This window comes from Mytilus edulis, chromosome 2 (genome assembly GCF_963676685.1).
Source record: "Mytilus edulis chromosome 2, xbMytEdul2.2, whole genome shotgun sequence".
NCBI lineage: Eukaryota > Metazoa > Mollusca > Bivalvia > Mytilida > Mytilidae > Mytilus > Mytilus edulis.
The window spans coordinates 103,766,808-103,789,075 of NC_092345.1; the positions used below are offsets into that span (position 1 = coordinate 103,766,808).

At 31.8% G+C, this 22,268-nt stretch overlaps 1 protein-coding gene across 2 annotated transcripts in view; it reads right to left on the reverse strand.

Annotated features, from left to right (window-relative positions):
• LOC139513759 (calcitonin gene-related peptide type 1 receptor-like) overlaps nucleotides 1-18,620 on the reverse strand; it is a 44,245-nt gene extending 25,625 nt beyond the window's left edge. Inside the window, exons 1-2 of one of the 2 annotated variants that reach the window (XM_071302544.1) lie at nucleotides 18,471-18,620; nucleotides 6,796-6,870 (exon numbers count right to left, since the gene is read on the reverse strand). The gene's annotated coding sequence lies outside the window, so the exon portion shown is untranslated. Of the gene's footprint in view, nucleotides 1-6,795; nucleotides 6,871-16,916; nucleotides 17,071-18,470 lie in introns of those variants that run through there. The other variant, XM_071302543.1, reaches the window with a different exon arrangement.
• Nucleotides 18,621-22,268: the final 3,648 nt, after the last annotated feature.

Here is a 22,268-nt window from a genome sequence, read left to right on the forward strand (position 1 = left end):
GCAACAGCTTTAGCAGTTACATTATAATCTACAAATTCACTTAAAACTAAACCTAAATATGTATAAGTAGTAGAATATTCTATTGTTAACATGTGTATATTTGTAGATTAATTATGTGTTATGCATGTAGTTAATATTGTTTGTAGAGAGCCTTATTGAAAATTGGTTTAATCCAAATGATTTATCTCTTTAAATAAAGATATTATTATTATCATTATTATTATTATCATTATTATTATTATTACTGAACAAATTTAAAAACAGATGCATTTGTATAAAATGCCTTTGAGTATACAATTTGCTTGAAATCATATTTTTGACATTTTAAAATATATTTGTTAATTGACCAGATTCAGTTTCTCTATTTGTTTTGTTAATCTGGTTCTGACACGGGGAGGATTGTTGTTATTGTCTACCGCATTCAACAGATTATCCCTTGTCCCTTGGTGTCTCCTGAAGGATATCTTTGCTAAGATCAACCTACGACAGTTTTGAGGCGAGGTCTGGGATAGTCCTAAGAGGATCATAAGACACGTCATAAGATATTCTAGTATATTATAACAGGTCTTAGAATAGCTTCGCAAAACCGTCCCAAGATTAATTTGACAAAAATCTAATTCCACAATGTATTAAATTTTAAACTTTTTGCACACTAGCTAATCTAAATATTATTTTTTTTTAGATTCACAACCAGAGCATTAAATCAAAGATTATGTATTTTAAGTAACCATGGCGATAATAATGATTAATTTCCTTTATTTTAAAATGTCCAAACTATAACTTCCTGCAAATTGTATATTCTAAGGCATATCATAGAAATGCATCTGTTTTTAAATTTGTTCAGTAATTGTCAAAAAAGAATGAAAAGAAATTGTCTAATTTATGAAAATATTTAAAATACGTCACAGATATGAAATTTATATGACAATCATTTGAATGACTTATCCTTTGTAGTCTTATCTCCAATTATATTTAAAATGTTATTATAATAACATGTATATCGTTAAAACGCGAAAACGCGAAAAGGTGAAATCGCGAAGTCGACAACGCGAAACGCAAAAAGGCGAAGTTGAAAACGGGAAAACGCGAAGTTGACAACGCGAAATCGCACAGAAAAATATTTAGCCTTTTCGCGTTTTCGACTTCGCGTTTTCAACTTCGCGATTTCGTGTTTTCGCCCTATAGAAACGAAAGGCGAAACCGCGAAAACGAGAAAACGCGAAATGGCCTTAACCGGCCACCATAGATGTTGTAGTTTGAAAGAAGAACTGTGCTCTCATACATTAAATAATTCATTTTTGTACTTTCGTTAATATTTAGCTTATCTACCTTGGACGGAAATATCGTTGATAAACATATTTTTAAAACGACTAATTGTAAGTTATAATTCACTGTCTAAGTATTCAAACTATGCACATAATTCCTCAATTACATAGAATGCATGATTCCTCAATTACATAGAATGCATGATTCCTCAATTACATAGAATGCATGATTCAATTAATTTCTGCTTTAAACACATTTCTTATTTCTATTACCAAATTTTCTTACAACCGTTAGGAGAATTGTTATCATTTTTGTAACAAAGGTTATGAACTAATCTAATAGTGTTTAAATAGCTGCATGTTATTAACAAGAAACTATAAAACTGCAGTGTCTGGGTTAACCTTCATTTTAAACATTGAAAACAAAACAATTGAAAGTCAGGGAGGTTTAAATATTAAGAAGCTTTATGGTCAAAAGGGATGAACAAGGCAACAGATTTCGCGAGAACAGTTAATCAATGAAAGATTGATTCGAATTCATCCAACTGGTCAAAATCTATATAAATGTAAACAGATTAGAGAAATGTAACGACCGTTAAAACATTTGACTTTAATGTTATAATGTCTTTTCAGTTAATTGTAAATGTTAATTTAAATATTGAGTGTATATTTATAAGTTGCTCGACATTCACGTGTTTTAAGAAATTCTCCAATTTATAACTGTGTTTTTTGTCATGGTTTTTCCCTTATGAGTTTGAAAGTTCCTTTTGGTATCAATTGCCTCTCTTTTACAGTTTAATTAAAAGAGTTTATTAAAGAACCCGGATATTATGTATCGAGACATTTAGAGCATATTTATTAATCACATATATATATTTGATCGATTGTCAATAAACTCCTTCCTGGATTGACCTTTTGGAAGACTTTATAAAGTTGTTGATATAATTCATTGAACCTTGTACTTTTGTACAGTATCAACTGTCTTACTCAGAATTAAGCGTTTTCGTTTGCTTTTTTAATACGTACATTTAATCAACCTATACATTGCATTCAAGTTTTTCTGTATATTGATCTTACTTATAATGCGGCTACACATGTTACACATGCAATCAATCAATGAATACAAGCAAATTCATTGTCTCAAAGTCTTATTTGTACATAATGTTTGTCCAAGACTAGAGGAGAGAAGAGGAAAATCAAATATCATAAGTCTAAGTAAAACTGAAAACCACATGGTAAAAACTCAAGAGTCAACAAAAACACTCTACAAAAATCAGGTGAAGAGACAAACAACAAAAACACTCTACAAAAATCACGTGAAGAGACAAACAACAAAAACACTCTACACAAATCACGTGAAGAGACAAACAACAAACACACTCTACACAAATCACGTGAAGAGACAAACAACAAACACACTCTACACAAAACACGTGAAGAGACAAACAACAAAAACACTCTACACAAATCACGTGAAGAGACAAACAACAAACACACTCTACACAAATCACGTGAAGAGACAAACAACAAAAACACTCTACACAAATCACATGAAGAGAAAAACAACAAACACACTCTACACAAATCACGTGAGGAGACAAACAACAAAAACACTCTACACAAATCACGTGAGGAGACAAACAACAAAAACACTCTACAAAAATCACGTGAAGAGACAAACAGCAAAAACACTCTACACAAAACACGTGAAGAGACAAACAACAAAAACACTCTACAACAATCACGTGAAGAGACAAACAACAAAAACACTCTACACAAATCACGTGAAGAGACAAACAACAAACACACTCTACACAAATCACGTGAAGAGACAAACAACAAACACACTCTACACAAATCACGTGAAGAGACAAACAACAAAAACACTCTACACAAATCACGTGAAGAGACAAACAACAAAAACACTCTACACAAATCACGTGAAGAGACAAACAACAAACACACTCTACACAAATCACGTGAAGAGACAAACAACAAACACACTCTACACAAATCACGTGAAGAGACAAACAACAAAAACACTCTACACAAATCACGTGATGAGACAAACAACAAAAACACTCTACAAAAATCACGTGAAGAGACAAACAGCAAAAACACTCTACAAAGGAAACACTTGAAAAGACAAACATAAGTCAACAAAAACACTGCACAGAAAACTAGAATCAAGCGACAAAAATCAAGTGATTAACTCGGGTTCTACGGGAGGATGTAGTTCCTGTATCGCTATTCCAAGTAACATTAACACAGGGTTACATACTCTAGGAATAAACCACCATACACCTGTTGAGGCATAAAAAATCTGTCCAGAATTTAATACAGGTTATAATATTGTTATTTCTGTTTATCAAAGAGCTCACATGAGTAAGAATAGTGTTGCATTTATGAAAGCATCTTTTAATGTCGATAATGATATTAACCGTGTAATAAAAGAAAGAAAATTGACAGTTGTTACAGGTCTAGTTCTTGCTGTTCATTCTCCAATAGAATATATAAATGTGTTCAAATCATTAAACGTTTATATTATAATGTTATCCATTCGTTTGATGTGTCTGCATGAGCTTTTGATTTTGCCATTCGATTAAGGACTTTCCTTTTTGAATTTTCCACGGAGTTCAGTATTTTTTTTTAATTTTACTTCTTTTTTTGTATGCAAAATCTTTATACATATATGAAAAAAAGTTCATAACCCTCAAAAATACGCCTTCTGTCACGTATATAATATATATTCAATGCATTTTTGCTTTTGTCTATGTGCCAGCTTCATACTGTTAGATCTTATATGTAGGGATAAAAATATTTTATGAAATTGAATGTCACCAAATTTCTGTACTTGTTTCTCCTTCGGCAGCCATTTGGAAAAGAGGCTGGATATTAAAACATGTGCTTGAATTAGCGCCCCCTTCAATTAGAGAATTCCAAAGAGTTGCAAGTCAGATAATCACATATGTCCCAACTTAACTATTTTTAACATATTTCTAAAAATTACAAAACATGATAACACAAGACTGAATACAATAAAAATTACAGTCTTTATTTGTACCATAAAGTCACCTATGCTGCACATAAGTGTATTTATGGTCCGCTAAAGGTGAAATAACAACTAACACATATTATGATGATGCAGGCCACAGATGTGACAGTTTATGTTTCAGAATCAATCATATCAAAAGATACATGTATGAAATTTGCATACACTACAATTATAAGTACCAATTATGAATTTAAATATACAATACTTTCATTACAGTCTGAACCAATGAGCATGTAGGATGAATAAGCAGTTCAATTACATTTAGTTGATTATAATGTTGACCTCTGGTGCTTTGGTGGATAATTGGCTCATTAACCATCATACCGAATTATTAAATTTTGTAATACGTACTACCATTAAGGTGATAAAATGACCACAGATATTAGTTACAACTTACAGTAATCATAACAGATTTTAAATGGATTAACTTATGAAATTTCAATAACATTTTTTGCGTGGTAAAATATATAAAATTTTGATGCAAGTTTGTTCTCTGCATACACACTTTTTTTCTTTTAACAAAATAGTTCAATAAGCAATGATCATATTTCAAATGTACCATAAATAAAGGCAACATTAGTATACCGATTTTCAAAAGTCATAAATCGATTGAGAGAAAACAAATACGGATTACAAACTAAAACCGGGGAAACACATCAACTATAAGAGGAAATCAACGAAACAACAGAAGCACTGAAGTGCAAAAACAAAACCAAGCGACAACGCAACACACACATAAACATTGCACACAACATTAAATGAAAGGTTTAACTAAAGTGGGTTGTTACGATTTTGTGTTTTGTTCGATCTGTTGTCAATGTTCGATTCTGTCAGATATTAGAACTGTGGTCAATCTTAGCCGACTGATTCAATCATTTTCAGACTGCTCGGTATGTAATGATTGGCTAATTAAAATAACAGTTTTGTGCACAGTAAGGCGTTAAATGAAATGATTGCTCCTAATATAAAATAATGATTAATTGCAAGGTAACAGTAGCCGTTGATGGACTGAAACCATTTTCGGTTTCTACGCTATATCTCTTGAATAATATTCCAATCATTTATGAAAATGGAAAATGATCCTAGAACAGAAAAAACGATCCCAGATATTTGGGTTAAATGTCACTTAACATAAATTGTCAGTAGACTTTGCAGTCTTTGTCATCAAAACCCTTAATTGTAATTTCCTGGCTCAAAATTTATGTTTCTGCGAGTATCAATCAATTTAGATTGAAACTTGGCTTAAGCACCCACGATACATCCGGACATTTTGGTAGATATCATTTTCACTGTAAATATATTAATTTGAAAACGTAAGAGAGGTCGGTCAATTTGATACCATGTCTGCAATAAAGTTTATCTTATCTGGTTTTATCAAAACATGGTTCACTTTCATACAATGCATTGATTTGTTTGTCAACATTATTGAATTCTGATATTGTTCTTTTCCTGTTAAGGTTTAACTTATCTAGAATATTAAATTGACCATATCTCACACGGACCTTATTACGAGTTCGTCCGGAATAGTTAACTTTTACACTTGACGATTGTTTGCGATAAATAAAGATCATATATTAAAACGGAAAGTTGAGCTTTGAAAAATGTTCAAATAAACCACGCGCTATTACTTTTGATTGAATATTTTCGTTGTGTTTGCTTCAAATTTATCTTTTATTTATTTAAATATTTCTACAGATTTATCATATGTAGCAATTGCAATCATTTGAACCATTTTTGGTTGACTATATCACTATGACAAGAATTGAAATAACGTACAAGTTTTAACAATAAATAATAATGGTAAACCTAAATGTATCTGATTCAACGGTGCAGTACACTCTGTGAAGGAATAAGTAGTACATGTTTCCAGAGAGTATGTAACATATAAATGTAAAATGTGGATGGTTATATAATGAAAAGTTCCTATTTGTGAACATTTTTAGTCTGAGTGTGTTTTGCAATTGCAATGTGTTAGCCTTGATCGGTACAGGATTAATTGTGTTGCATGTACACTGACTTAAAGTAAGTCTGGCAAAGATCGCATCATTCAAATTTAATGAAATGTTTTGAGATGTTACGTCCCATACGTCCCCAAAGAGTTAACTGACACATTAAAAATCATCTGCTACATTCAATGGAAATTCGAAATACCAATATCGTCAGCAAATAAAATATGAAACAAGGACCATTTACCTCTGAAAATGTTTGTACCAAGTCAGGGATATGGCAGTTTTTTTTTGTTTTTTTTTGGTTGTTCCGTTGATTGATAGCGTTTAATTTTATTAGTTTGTATGGACTTCCGTGTTATAAGTTTGCCTTGGAGTTCAGTGTATTTATGCTTTTCTATATAAAGTTTTGTTTTAAGTGTAGAAACAATTCAACTAATTTTCATAAAAAGAGACGACTCTATCAACAAAATAAAACTACAATTCATACTTGAATAATAATTTTTATCTACAAAAAGGTTACTCTTACCGTATCTGGTCTCGTATCACTTCATACTCAGTCACACATATAATGCAGCTTGTATTACTCCATCAAGAATTTTAACTGGAAAATATGAAAGAAAAACATGACAAGCAATCACTTTATTGATGTGTAGAACCAATTGATAAAATACTTATCTGTTCACCTCCTCCCGATTTTAATAGGAAGAGCATGACTTGAAATACCATTCTTATCTTAAAGCGATAAAATACTAATAGCTACACCAATATAATTCTCATATCGTTTATCAATATTAAGTACCTTTTTCTGTTCACTTTTCTTTTAAAGTAGAATTTTTTAAACATTCTTTTTATCGGGGGAATAAACTATAATGATTACGAAAACCTTTGTATTTGTCATTTTTAAAACATTAACACAAAAAAAAGACTTCCCACTAACATCTGTGTATAGTAATACTCTGAATTTTTACCGCATTTTTTTTTTACTTTTTAAAGGATTGAGCATACAAATAGTGAAGGCTCACGGTTTTTTTATAATTGCATCTATTGTATTGTCGTTCCTTGACTCAACAGTTTTAACAAGGACCACTTCTGACAAGTTAATGACATTTATCCAATCAGCCTTGTTAGTAAGCAAATTCGGTCAAGTTATAATGAGCATACATTGTATATGAAGTGAAAGACCTTGGATATAATTATGTCTCTCAATCCACTATTACTTCGGAGGTTCTCCTTAAAGAAAAACAAACACGGAACTTGAAGTTATTCAATGTGAAAATTGACGACTGCTAATAGTTTTGATAATATAAAAAAAAAGATGTGGTATGATTGCCAATGAGACAACTGTCCACAAGAGACCAAAATGACACAGACATTAACAACTATAGGTCACCGTACGGCCTTCAACAATGAGCAAAGCCCATACCGCATAGTCAGCTATAAAAGGCCCCGATATGACAATGTAAAACAATTCAAACGAGAAAACTAACGGCCTTATTTAAATTAAAAAAATGAACGAAAAACAAATATGTAACACATAAACAAACGACAACCACTGAATTACAGGCTCCTGACTTGGGACATTCGTTTTCCTGCTAATGATCATAAATAATATAATAAGGTTGATGAAAATACATGTATTAGACATCACAGAAACGTGCGAAATACAAACAACACATTATCGTAAAATGATTTAAAAATGAAACACACCACGGTGTCTATTTACGTTAAAAAGATTATGACGGAAGCACTTTTAAATTTTTCCGAGAAAAACACTTTTCATTCAGAAATCTTCCTTTTCTACGATTTGCTGATATCAGTCGTCTTTAAACAAACTTTGTCCATTTAAAAACAGAACTTTGCGCTAAAAAGGTTAAAGCTTTAGTCAATCTTTATCATTGAAAGACATGTGGATATGGTATAAAAGAATACAAAATGAAGACTGTTCATTTCCTGGATACGGTTGTCAAATTTATACATGTGTAATGAAGCTTACAATCTAGCTTCATTAAAGCGTCAAGAAAGATGCATGTCTTACGATAAAGAGGGTGATATATTCTGTACTAATGTCATAAATGTGAACACTGTGGTAACAAAACGGCGTATAAAGGTACGAATTCACCAAAATACAATACGGCAATAAACCAAAAGGATAACTTAAGACCACAATTCCCAATGTCAAATTGTAAAATCATCTTAAAGTAATCCACAATACTTTTCAATAAAAAAAAAGAAATGGAAGCACATGCTATAAACGTATTATTGCTTTATGATACCATTTGGTATAGTTTGTTAATGCTACAGTTGGTATAGTTTGTTAATGCTACAGTTGGTATAGTTTGTTAATGCTACAGTTGGTATAGTTTGTTAATGCTTCAGTTGGTATAGTTTTTAATGCTTCAGTGAGGAATAGATAGATCCTTATGCTGGAGTATGTTTTAAACACTTTTTAAAACAAATTACTTAATTTAATCATTTCAATTTCAATAGAAGTATGGATTACTGGAATGTTTACGCATTTTACTTTGTAATATTAAATGTAACCTAGAGTTGATCAAAATTGAAAGAAGTATACAAATAATAATTAAGTAACAATGACAAAAATTAATACTGTACTGTTAAATGTACTAGTATTTTTATACATGATTACAACCATGCATACAAGGGTCATATAAAATTGTTTTTGTTACAAATTATAAACAACTTTCAGTGTCAATAAAATCACTGGTTTCCATCTGTTTTTAGCTGTCTACCTAAAAGATGTCTAAGAAAATTATATCTAATAGTCTCTAAGGACCAATCTTTGACCCAGAAGTGTCAATATTAAATCTCAGTGCGTCTTGAAGCAATTAGTGTTTCAGGAGGATTAGTATTTATTCCGTGGGAAAATTAACCAGATGACTGCGAAAACTAGTTTAAGCTAGTCAAATATTTATGAATGGACACCTATGGAAATTAAATTGACAAAAGTAACTTATATGTAAGTTATATTCAAAAGAGCCTCGTTTTCAATGTAACTTGTGTAAGTAAGTTTGAAAGTTACTTGTACACTCATAAATCGAACAATTGAAAAAAATACAAAAACGCAAATAAACGAAGTTAAAACAATAAAAGAACTTTTGTTTGGTAGTGTCAATGATACAACAATTCTACTACAATAAGCCGAGTTGTTTTATAACTGTTTGGAAATAAACACACAGCTCTGCTTTGAACGTCAATGTCTTCAAATAACCAAGAACATTAAGATAATTATGACATTATACAACAACTAACGAGGTTTCTGACTAGAGACAGGTACTTAATTTAGATCTAACCTTTTTTTTTTATCTTGATAAGAAGACCAACAAACGGTACATAAAAGACCATACAATAATTATCAGTACTAGGTTAAGAACTTCCTGTAAAATTACGTTGTAGTTGATAACAAACTCAAGCTCTACGTACTACACACACAAACCAAAGTGGTACTTTACATGCAGGAGATTTCAGGCTGCAACTCAGAAACACCATACATCTTAGAAAATAACCAACTATAGAAACAAATACACATGCTGATAATTTATTTCACATCTAATATTGGACTCTTATGTAATCTCCTCCTTTACTTGGTTTAACTAAAACTGTAATAATTTTTTTTTGTAAGCTGTACAATGTATTTATTTTAGTGTATTTCTTTAAAATGATTTATTTCACAGCCATCACAATACACGTTTATTGGAGATAAGTAAACTAGCACGAAGTTGCGAAATATATTAAATATAAATGCTGTCGGCCTATAACTGACATTATTTTTTATTAAATTATATTAGTAGTCCGGTCTGGTATATTGACAATAGATATTTAATAAAGTAAACATACCTACAATAAAATATACAGTTTCTCTACTGAATATTTAACTTATGAAAGTAAATTAATCAAAAGAGAGTCCAGTGTTTGTCATTGAAATCCCGATAAAACGTTGTCTCGTCATAACACAACGTATATCTACTATGGGAAACAATAGTCACAAGGGACAGTTTTTTTGTGTGTAAATTCACAAAAGCCAAGGCATTCATATAGTTTAAGCAGAATTCTAGCATTTAATCGGTACTGCTTAGATATTTCGATAGCAGTCAATCTAGTATCGTTTAGATTTTTGTCTAGCATTAAATCGGTACTTTATTTTCTTTTATATATATTTCGACGTTTGGACAACTCGCCACAACAGACCAAACGACACAGAAGTTTTTAACATTGTTTCAATCGACTTTCGTACATTTATCCAATGCACGAAAATGGATAGAAACAATGAAGCAATGGAACAATGGAACGATTGAACTATGCTTCGTCTTACAAGATCTCATAAGATAAAAAGTAGGCTTTTTCGGTTCAATATAGATTAATAACCTCGAAACAAAATAATCGTATGGTTGAAGTTTGTTTTTTTGGCATTACGCTAATAAAGAGCAATAAAATTACCAGAATCGCCAAGAAGAAATCTGGATGGCTACTAGTAGCTTTATAGTCTGTAATATTCTTCTGTTGATATTTTAATTGTATCGTATAAATTTTCAATGAACAAAGTTCCTTCAGATTATCAATTTATAAAGATGCCGAAGAAATTATAATGGTTAAATGCAATGCATCATACATACGTCATTATTGTTTTTAAATATAATTATCCTTTCAAAAAAGGTAGACGTTTCGTTTAAGTAGTATTTTTTCCCCGGTTCTTGCTCTCATACAACCCCACTTTTTAACAAGACAAAGTGTTGTACTTATATCACCTCCATGTGACCTAGACATTTGACCTTAGAGTCAAATTAGTTGATTGTGTGGGTGGTGGGGTTGGTTGTAGGTGGTGGGCAGGGGGGTTCACGTACCTTGTGAACGTGTCTTAACTCTTTTATATAATTAATTATCAAATGTTTTGGAAATAATTGTCACGTCAAAACATTTTTCCTATAGGGAAGTGCTCCCCTCTCCTTAAACGAAAAGTACTAAACATACCACAAACTGTTAAAAATCCCAACTACACGAATGAAATTGAAATTGAATAATCTGAAAGATGTTCTAAGATCAACACCAATGGTTATCTTTAGTAATAGAATGTCTGATTGGCGTAAAAAATCCATACTAAAACATCAAGATTGCGCCTGTAACTGTTACAGAATTTGGACTCAAATCGTAAATTTCAACGGTTTTAATTTGTTAAATGACAAACGAGTTTGTATTCCTCTATCATTACAAAGCTATCAATCGTTTCACGTGTGATAATGAATTCAATATGAAGATTTCCAAAGATTAGGCTATAATTGTATAGAATTCTAATGGCGGTAGACATTTGCATAGAGATTTATCTTTGTTTTGGAAAGTGCAGCCTTTTCATGACATCTTTAAAGTAAATGACACTACAACATGCAAACATAATTTTATGTTTAGAATATAAAGAGTGTAACACTATTTAAGACACGTTTCAATAAAAATGGTTATTTTATTCTTTCTGTTGTGAACATGGACTGTAAATCCCAAAATTGTTTATCTATTGCAACCTTCATGTAGATGGGAAACACAAAAAACTAATTAATCGTTATATAAATAAGATGTGGTATGATTTCTAATGAGAAAACTCTCCACCTAACGCAGCAGTTTGAAATGATATGTTTCCATACGACCTTCAACAATTAGCCATTTAAACCATACCGTATACCAAGCTATAAAAGGCAAGAAAATGACATACAAAACAATTAAAACGAGAAAAACGAATGTGATGCAAAAGAAACAAACGACAGCTACGGAACCGCAGGCATCTAACTAGGAATAGTCTCTCTCTTAACCTTAGACAATGGAGCAACAGCACAAGAACAAACTATACAAACAAATTAATCGATTGATTAGGGATTGCTTTACGCCGCAACAGCACAAAAAGTATTTTCAAAATACTTCTCTCTGTGATTATGCATGTCTGCTCTCTTGCAGCTCAAGGTTAAAAGAACGTTAACGCCAAATTGACGTCACCACTATACATCTTAAGGGCATCCGATACAGTAACGGCATAATTTATGTGCTGCAATTTATGTACAAAAAAAAGAAGTTCCGTTTGCAGGAGAACGCTGAGTTCACACGTAATTCGAATTAGTTTAATTTGCATTCGAAATTAGTTTAATTCGCATTCGAAATGTTTTACGTCCTAGCGTAAATTCTAATTCAAATTGCAATGCGTGTCAAATTTGATTACTGTCCAATCGACGCTAACTTTTTTAAAATTCGTTTCAACAAAAACGGATTTTCTCAGTGATAAAAACGTAAATTAAAGGATATTAAGGAGTATGTGTAATGAAACAGCAGCCAACCAAACAAAACAAAACAAAGAACAACATCTAGAGGTCATCATACAGTATGAAATAATATACGAGTTTGTACAGTAAATGTACCTGTATGTCATGTTCTAAATCGCCGAGTCTTTAACTTTTGAAAGCCGTAAAGAATATCAACAGTCCGTAATAACTTTTCTTGAGATGTTTCTCACTTAGACCACAAACACAGAGATGTATTTGTTATTCACATGATTTTACTTCCGAAAACAATGTTACCATTTATAGATAGTACTTTACAAGCAATATCTATACATCTGAAAAATGTCGCCGGTAGTTTGATGCGATAACGTCGAAATTGTCTGCCAGCGACGTCGTGCACTTTAGCGCTAACGTTGAGGTTGCAAAGGGGGGACGCAATTTTTTAGGATAAATCGAGATTATCATGGAATCCAGCACGGTGACCTATATTTTTTATTTGAGATTCGGAGAAAGCATGATAAAATGCAGTTTATGCAGAAAAATGATAAAAATGACATTTTCAGAAACAGTTTTTTTTCAATTTTTTTAGGTTTAGAAAAATACCACTTTGAGCATCTGGTCCGCAATGTCAAGCAAGACTTGAATTATTTTATAGTTATTCGTGTAGTGATTTATTTTTTTCTTTATTGCCACTTATCACAGCTTCAGATTGAACCCGATCTTAATAATTTACGACGAAGAATATCTGCTCCAAAAATTTTATAACATTGCCTAATTTTTTTACAAAATTGCACAAATCCCCAATTTTCAGCCTCAATTTTCTCGAAAACGAGCACGGTGACCTATGTTTTATTTTGTGTTTTATTTTATAACTTGCCAAGGCCTACAACATATTTCAAAATTATAAAAATGACATTATATCGAGAAACTGTATCGGATGCCCTTAACCATTACATATGAATTTATAAAGGAAGCACTACAACGGACGAGATTAAAACTTTCCACTAGAATAACCGAATTTATGTAAATTACATAAATTATATTATCGTAGCGAGTAAAAATTGGGACAGTGATGCACCAGCATCATACATTTGTACGACTATACAAACTAGTTTAAAAGGCGCAAACTCATTAGATCGATACAATCGCAAAAGCAACCAAAAAAACACACAAAAAGTACAAAAATTAGTGTCCTTGTAGTGTACACAAAAAGAGAGCTGCATTTTTCAATTCACCATTATGTGAACATTAAGCCGCACTACTTTGAAATGAAAATAAAGAATTTTCACCGGTTTTTTTTAAATAATGAATAAGAAAGAGCCACCACCTTTTCATTAGAATATTCATAGCAAACCTCAATAAGACATATAATTGGTGCTGTTATAGATCAAAGTCCCAAGACAGTGCTATCGTAGAACTACAACATATGTTACCATGACATCCCCAATACCAATCATTATCAATAACTTTTGTGCTACTAAGAAAGCAAAGTTGAATCATGACAGAAAGAGCTAAATAAAATGGTTAAAAAACTTATATATTGCATGAGTCGTTCTAATATTATTTGACACAATTTACATAGTGACATCGTATTCAACACACAAGTAAACTGTGGCATTGCGGTTCCGTGACTGATTTGAATTTGAATGTCAAGTTATAGTCTTGATTTTAAGTATTCGTATTGTCATATGATGAATACTCGCAGTGAATTTGATGAACAATTATCCCTACTAACAATATCTTGCTGTATAAATTCGTCCTTGGTTTCTTACTATCATGGTTTTACCGTCAGCAGCTGGACGGGTTAGTGTGTGCAGCAAAAATTGCTTTTACCTCTGTAGAACCTAAATCTTTTTGTAGGTTTTAAATGGGTGCATGTCATTTTGTGTGATCATGAAGAAAACTAATTACAGTAAGACGTGTAGGTAGTATAAACTTTTCATTTGACCATATGCCAATGAGGGAACTTACGTGTATATAGTATAAATATTATCTGACTGTTCATGACGTCTTTATACATTGAATCCATTGGATGTTGGATGTGTACTGATTGATAATTTAGTCTAAGAGACATACCTTTTTTTCAAGAAGTTGTTATTCGCTTTTAACTAGTTGTCAGTGACTGCGAGTACTCTCAGATCTGTACTTAGTGTCTTCTTGTTTTTGGAATGTATATTTACCCAGCATATATTTCTATTTTAATTCATCTGATGAGTTATGCCATTTTCAACTGATTTTTATAGTTTGTTCTTATATTGAATCGTTACACCACTGTTCCAGGTAAGGAGAAGGGTTGAGTGCTTCCAGACATGTTCAACCCAGACACTTTCTTGACGTGCCTGTCCCAATCCAGGAGCTTGTAAGTCAGTAGTTGTTGGTTGTTTATGTCCGCCATATCTGTTTTTTGCAAACTGTTAAAATGTTATAATTTAGGCCGTTACTTTTATTAATTGAATTGTTTCATATTTTTATGTCCCTACTTTTCTAGCCAACCTTATGGTATTGGGTTTTCTCCACGTTGAAGGCCTTATGGTTGCCTATAATTGCTCTAGATCTGTATACTGCATTTCACTTTTGGTTCATTTACTGTGTACATTATTTCGTATGTGACCGTTTTTAAAAACAAACTTTACTATGTGTGCTCTAACGCTGGACAGAAAAATCATCGAAGTAGGAGGAAATTATGGACAAAAAACCCGGAACCAAAGTACTGACGGCAAGTAATCTAGAAATAAATTTGTTTCCCCCATTTTTTTCAAAATAAATAACTATTAAGAAGGATACCACCATCAGTGTGTAGACAAGATAGCCATATAGACTGATTTGACCGGGAAGACGGAGACAGGTCTTCTCATTTAGTATTATAGATAACTTATTAAACGACATTGGTCTATACAAATGTACCACATTCATATACAGACATACAATAATTTCGGAAAAAATCTCTGAGATATAGTGTAACTTAGAACAGATTTAATGTTTTCCTATCAAGATGTACAATGTATACATTATGGTTTATCTTTTTAATTACCAAAATCAACCCTCTTTATAAAATACATAGTTTAATGTTGAACAGACGAAAACTACTTATTGCAATTGACAATTTTGTCATCGGTTACTGAGGATAAACAGGAAGACCCATGATTCAAATTTTCAACGATAAATACCACTCCTTGTTATTGTTTCATTTTTTTAACAGAAACAATGATTCTAAAAGAATTGTAATCGACTTTTTTTGTAGTTACTGTTAATTCTATTAACATCGATTTAGACACGACGCGAATAAGATCTATTAAAAAAACTTCTCTGTTGTTGAACATGATATATTTAACTCTAGATAGCTTTTTTGTTTTTTGTATTTTTGCTGTTTCAACAACGTATGCTCAATACTATACACCTTTAATTTTAATATTTTTAAAAGAAGGTTGGCATCACAAATGTTAACTATAAATAAACAATTAAAATTCAATAGTAGAAAAGAGACGGAAGGAACCAAGGAGATTTTCAAATCTCATAAGTCGAAAAAAAGTGACAACGTCAATGAAAAAACGGCAAACGATAAAAGATAAACAGTCCATTAAACACAAAATAGAAAACAAGAGATTGAGTAGCACAAACCCCACCATAAACTAAGTATAAACTCGCTCTGGAAGGGTAAGCAAGTCCTGCTCCACATTTGGCGTTCGTCGTGTTGCTCATGCAAGAATAAATCCGGTTACGTGTCTTATTCGGTGATGTATTTAATATAAACATGAGGATGGGATTTTGGTAACGACAATAAAACATATTCGTGGACAGTTGAAATCATGCTGTTTATACGTACTAATTGCAAAAGAAATATCATGAAACGTTTCCTGATAATGCCTTCATATGGTTTTTAATCACGCTCAGATATCAACGTTTCCCACCAAATAAGCGAAACAATGACTAGTTAGGGAATGTGTTTTTACAGTTTTGTTTCACTGTTTTTGTGGGGATGTTTCAAATATATGTAAAAAAAATTAGGTTAGTTTCGTTTGGTTTTCGGTGACACTTTGATGCCGACGCATGCATCAACATATATTTTGACATAATGTCTGTTATTGCATATAAATTATTTGATAATATACACTATGTCGATCACAGCACTCTATATTTTTTTATACATAATTGTCGCCACTTAATTAGAAAGAAACGTAAAAAAATATTTTCACATGATTATGAATCAGCTTGAAAAACTGTTCATCTTGAAATACTGAAACTAGCATTGGGGCAAAGTAGAACCATTATCGCTCTTACTTTTTTTTTTTATATTTTTAGATTAAATCTAACCAAATCAAGAATTAATATTTTTCTACCCTATTTTTTTTTGTTTAAATTAAAAGTAAAAATTTACCTTAACTCTGCGCACAGTTCAGTCAGTTCGTACAATGTAGATATCCGACAAATAAATGAAGCAACAGAAACAGAAATCACAGTGTCAAATATATCAATCACTTTATAACATGTTCATAAAACTATAAAATCATCAAAAGAAACAGTTCGAGTCAGCGATTAAGCTTTGTATAGGCGTGTTTATAACTGTCTTTCATCGACAGAGAAGCTTTCATAGATATCAATATTATAGCGTACATAAGGTAGGTCCCATTGATTTATACAGAACATATTTTAGTTTGAACATAAAGCAATCAGGAGAGAGTAAGATAGGATAATTCGTATATATATTGAAAGATCTGTTAATTTTTATACTTTCTTATCCTTCACTTTATATCGTACGATTTACACGATTCATACTATCAATTCAAATGATTTAAATATTTCCCTGATTTTTTTCATTTTCGAGAATTATTATTACAAAAAAAAAATAAATGATTATTTTGTTTCGCACGATAACCTGTAAAAACATGAAATCCTTTCCCGACAAGCAGCTTGCTGTTGAACTGCCCGGGCAGTATTAAAACACCGATGAATTGTTACAACCAAATAAACTGCAAGAACGAGGACAGTAAATTCCACAGGGCCGAAGAACAATTATTCATAAAACTTAACAAAACAAAACCTAAAATCAAATAGTTCATTCAAAATTTGTGGACTTCATATGGTAAGATACTAGTAAATTATAAAAACTAATATGACTATGCTGACGGGGAGGTCAATCGTTGCCGTTAAAATTGGTGTATGCTGTCTTTGACAGATAGTACTCACAAAAAATGTTAAAGAACTTTCCCAAAGATGCTTACATCCACCTAATTTGAACGTTGGTGGATAGTTTGTCTCATTGGCAATCATACATGTATTTCATCTCCTGATGTTTATATAGGTGTTATAATGTGCCGTTTTAAACCACTTTGACAATATTCACCACGCATGACTATCAATGATTTACATTTGATTTTAGACTGAAGAAATATTGCATAACGTTTGTTATTTAACCTTTACTTTACTTTCAGAAAAATCGTCAGAACTTAAGCCATCAGATAAACAAGTGTTATGTTAACATTCTTGGTATCGAACTTCCATCAAGTGTTTCCTAATTGATCCCAATGCATGTAGTTTAAGACAAGGTTAGATTACAGTGCAGTCCCATTAGTGGAAACGACGTTTGTTTTTCAAATGGTATTGTTTGTTTTCCTTCCAAAGATAATACAGTGTCGCCTAAAACATTACCATTTTCTAGACAACATATCGTTATACTGTGTGATACAATCATTATTATAACGAACAATGATACAATACATGATACAATACACTGATATATAACTCTTTGAAGCTAAAGATCAAACACAAGCAGCTCAACCACCCATATCATAACAGTGCTCAAAGATTTGTTAATTAATATTAAATCCAGCATCCGAATTCCACTCGTAGGACAATACGTAAGTGTATATACTTAAATGTTCAAAAAACTTTACGATACCATTCATTCAAAAATAATCATACTGTACTCTACCTTATGCTTTGTCAAACAAGTATGCAGTTTTCATTTTAGGTAAATCCAAATATATTGTCATCAACCTCATTCATGAACTACATTAATTATTGATGATTAAAAGACAATAATTGTAATACACTTGTCAGGAAATGCCTCCTTTAGTTAGTTAAACTTATATCACTTGTTAAATTATTATAGTCTCGACGTCATTTTAATAGGCTCTTATTGACATGACTTGATTTGGGAACAGCGAGCAACCAGGAACGGTAGGTGTCAAATTGATTGAATATATTTTGTGATTTTATTTAGTCTTTCTCTAGCAGCGAGTTCCGATATAAACTGACCCGTTCGTTTGCCCTCGGTCAACTTCAGATTCAGATGTTCTTAAACGAAGTGTTACCTTGTTTGATTGGATGATACAATTAATTTTTGTGTTGATGTTTGTTTAATATATATATATAAGATATAAGACGATGAGGTATGAGGGTCAATGAGACAACTCTCCATTCAAGTCACAATTTATAAATATAGACCATTATAGGTCAAATTACGGTCTTCAACACGGAGTCATTGCTCACAGCGAACATATATAAAAGATATTGTCTGTAATCAAAGATTCTTGGCTGTTTTACCTACTTATAATGAAAAATTTTCTATTAGGTCATTCATAAGTGCAATCTATGATAAGACAATGTGGTGCAATCTATGTCACAACCATACAATGCAGTCTGTGTCACCGACATGCAGTGAAATCTTTGTCATACAAATGCAGTGAAATCTATGAAATAATGCGGTACAATTCATGTCACAACCATGCAGAGCCATCTTTTTCATAAAAATTAAATGAAATTTATTTACATTCAGTGAATTTATATTAAAAAATAAGCATAGTATAGTTAATGTCATAATCATGTTATGTTTTTTTCAATGTCACAATCATGCAGTGTAATCTCTGTCACAATCATGCAGTGTAATTTATGTCACAATCATGCAGTGTAATCTATGTCAAAATCATACAGTGTAATTTATGTCACAATCATACAGCGTAATCTATGTCATAATCATGCAGCGTAATCTATGTCACAGTCACGCAGTGTAATCTATGTCACAATGTGTAAAATATGTCACAATCACGCAGTGTAATCTATGTCACAATGTGTAATCTATGTCACAACCACGCAGTGTAATTAAACAATATACTTATAGTGTCTTGAAATATGAAATTTATTTGTATGAGGCTTAGAAACGGAGCATTTTCCCGTTTCGTGCCGAATACAAATAAATTTCATATTTCAAGACACTATACGTATATTGTCTTTATACTGAAATCGATAAATATAAAAAAAAAAATAAAAAAAATATGTAACAAATATTGTTAAAAAAAAAAAGTGTTTGGAATTTCTCCATGGGGTACCATTTTGGGGTATTTCCCTATTTACGTAGTCCTGGCGGTAAGACATTACCATTTTGAGGAATTAGAAAGGGAAAATGAACTTAATTTATACTAAACATGGTATATAAATTACCAATTTGAAGACATAACAAGTTTAAATTCATAAAAGTTTGACCATTGCTACCACACGTTGTCATGGTTATGACGTGACGTTTTTGATGAAATACAGTAGTTCCGGTAAGTAGGCGGGGCTTTTAGGTTAGTTGAGGTCATTGACGTATAAAGCTAACGTTTATACGTATAGCTTTATCTGTATAGTAACATAGCTGATTGCAGTGTAATCTATGTCACAATCACACAGTGTAATCTATGTCACAATCTTGCAGTGCAATCTAATTCACAATCACGCAGTGTAATCTATGCCACAATCACGCAGTGTAATTTATGTCACAATCATGTAGTGTAATCAATGTCAAAATCATACAGTGTAATCTATGTCACAATCATGCAGTGTAATATATGTCACATTAATGTAGTGTAATCTATGACACAACCATGTAGTGTAATATAAGTTACTCTCATGCAGTTTAATCTATGTCCCAATCATACAGTGTAATATATGTCACAATCATGCAGTGTAATATATGTCACAATCATGCAGTGTAATCTTTGTCACAGTCACGAAGTGTACTCTATGACACAATCACGCAGTGTAATCTATGTTACAATCATAGTGTAATCTATTTCACAATCATGCGGTTTAATCTTTGTCACAATCATGCAGTGTAATCTCTGTCACAATCATGCAGTGTATTGTCTGTCACAATCATGCAGTGTAATCTCTGTCACAATCATGCAGTGTAATATATGTCACAATTGCGAAGTGAAATCTATGTCACAATCTTGAAGTGTAATCCTTGTCACAATCACGAAGTGTTATCTATCTAACACACTTGCAGTTTAATCTATCTCACAATCACGCAGTGTAATCTATGTCACAATCAAGCAGTTTAATATATGTCACAGTCACACAGTATAATCTTTGTCACAGTCACGAAGTGTAATCTATGACACAATCACGCAGTGTAATCTATGTTACAATCATGCAGTGTAATCTATTTCACAATCATGCAGTGTAATGTCTGTCACAATCATGCAGTGTAATTAATGTCACAAATATGCAGTATAATTAATGTCACAACTATGCAGAGTAATCTATGACACAATCATGCAGTGTAATCTATGTCACAATCATGCGGTATAATCTACGTCACAACCATGCGGTATAATCTACGTCGCAATCATGCGGTATAATCTACGTCGCAATCGTGCAGTGTTACCTTTGTCACGACCATGCAGTGTTATCTATGTCACAATTATGCGGTGTTATTTATGCCAAAAACATTGCAATCTGATAGCTTCATTGTTAATTTAAAATATGAGCTCCATGAAACTGAAAAGTTTCAGATATGAGACTTGTATCTTACTCACTATCGTTTTCAGAATAACTATACAAATTGCAAAATTTTAATTTTCAAAAGATTTAGGATTTTAATGCACTTATGATGATCCAACCTATACATGATTTTCACACTTATATAGCATTGTTATTAGTTCTTTAACACGTAAAGAGCTATCAAAGGTACCAGGATTATAATTTAGTACGCCAGATTATAATTAAGTAAAGCTATCACAGTTGAATGCAATTGGAAACATCAAGTCGGCATCTAAATTTGGCCTTAGAGGATTTTTGTGAGAAATTTAGCAGTTAACGAAGCATGTGTATTGAAGTGTTGAATTGTCGTTGTAAATATTAACATTACAATTAAGATAAGTCTTAATTAATCATCCACGTTGTACATAATATTTTTTATAAAACTAATGACACAGAGAACAAACGTATGTAAAATTGAATTTTACAGACCTGATATCGATATTTGTTCCTTTCTTCGTTCTGTTAATCTTTTACATTTAAGTATGAATAATGAAGATGTGGGGTTTACACCAATGAGACTCAACAACACAAAAAACATCTTAAGGTCATGCTTATGGACTTCATTTTCTATAAATAGATTCTTTAATAATCCGAAACAGAAAACTATTTTACTAATAGGTAAAGTTGGACTCTTTAATATTTACTTTTTTTTTAATTGTTGTTCCATTTCGTTCTTGATTTATCTTGTCAACTGTTTTGATCTGAGCGATACTGAAGAGTCTTGAACGAACCGCTCATCTGGTGCATTATTATATGATAAGCCAATATCGTTGATTATTAACTTCAATAAATTGACATGTGCTACTTTCTGCTTTCCCATGGTTATTATTGGTATGCCTAGCTTTACAAAGGCCTAACGTGTAGTCTGGGAACACTATATATATATATATATATTCCTGGTGTTGTTTAATTGGGAAAAGTTTGCCAA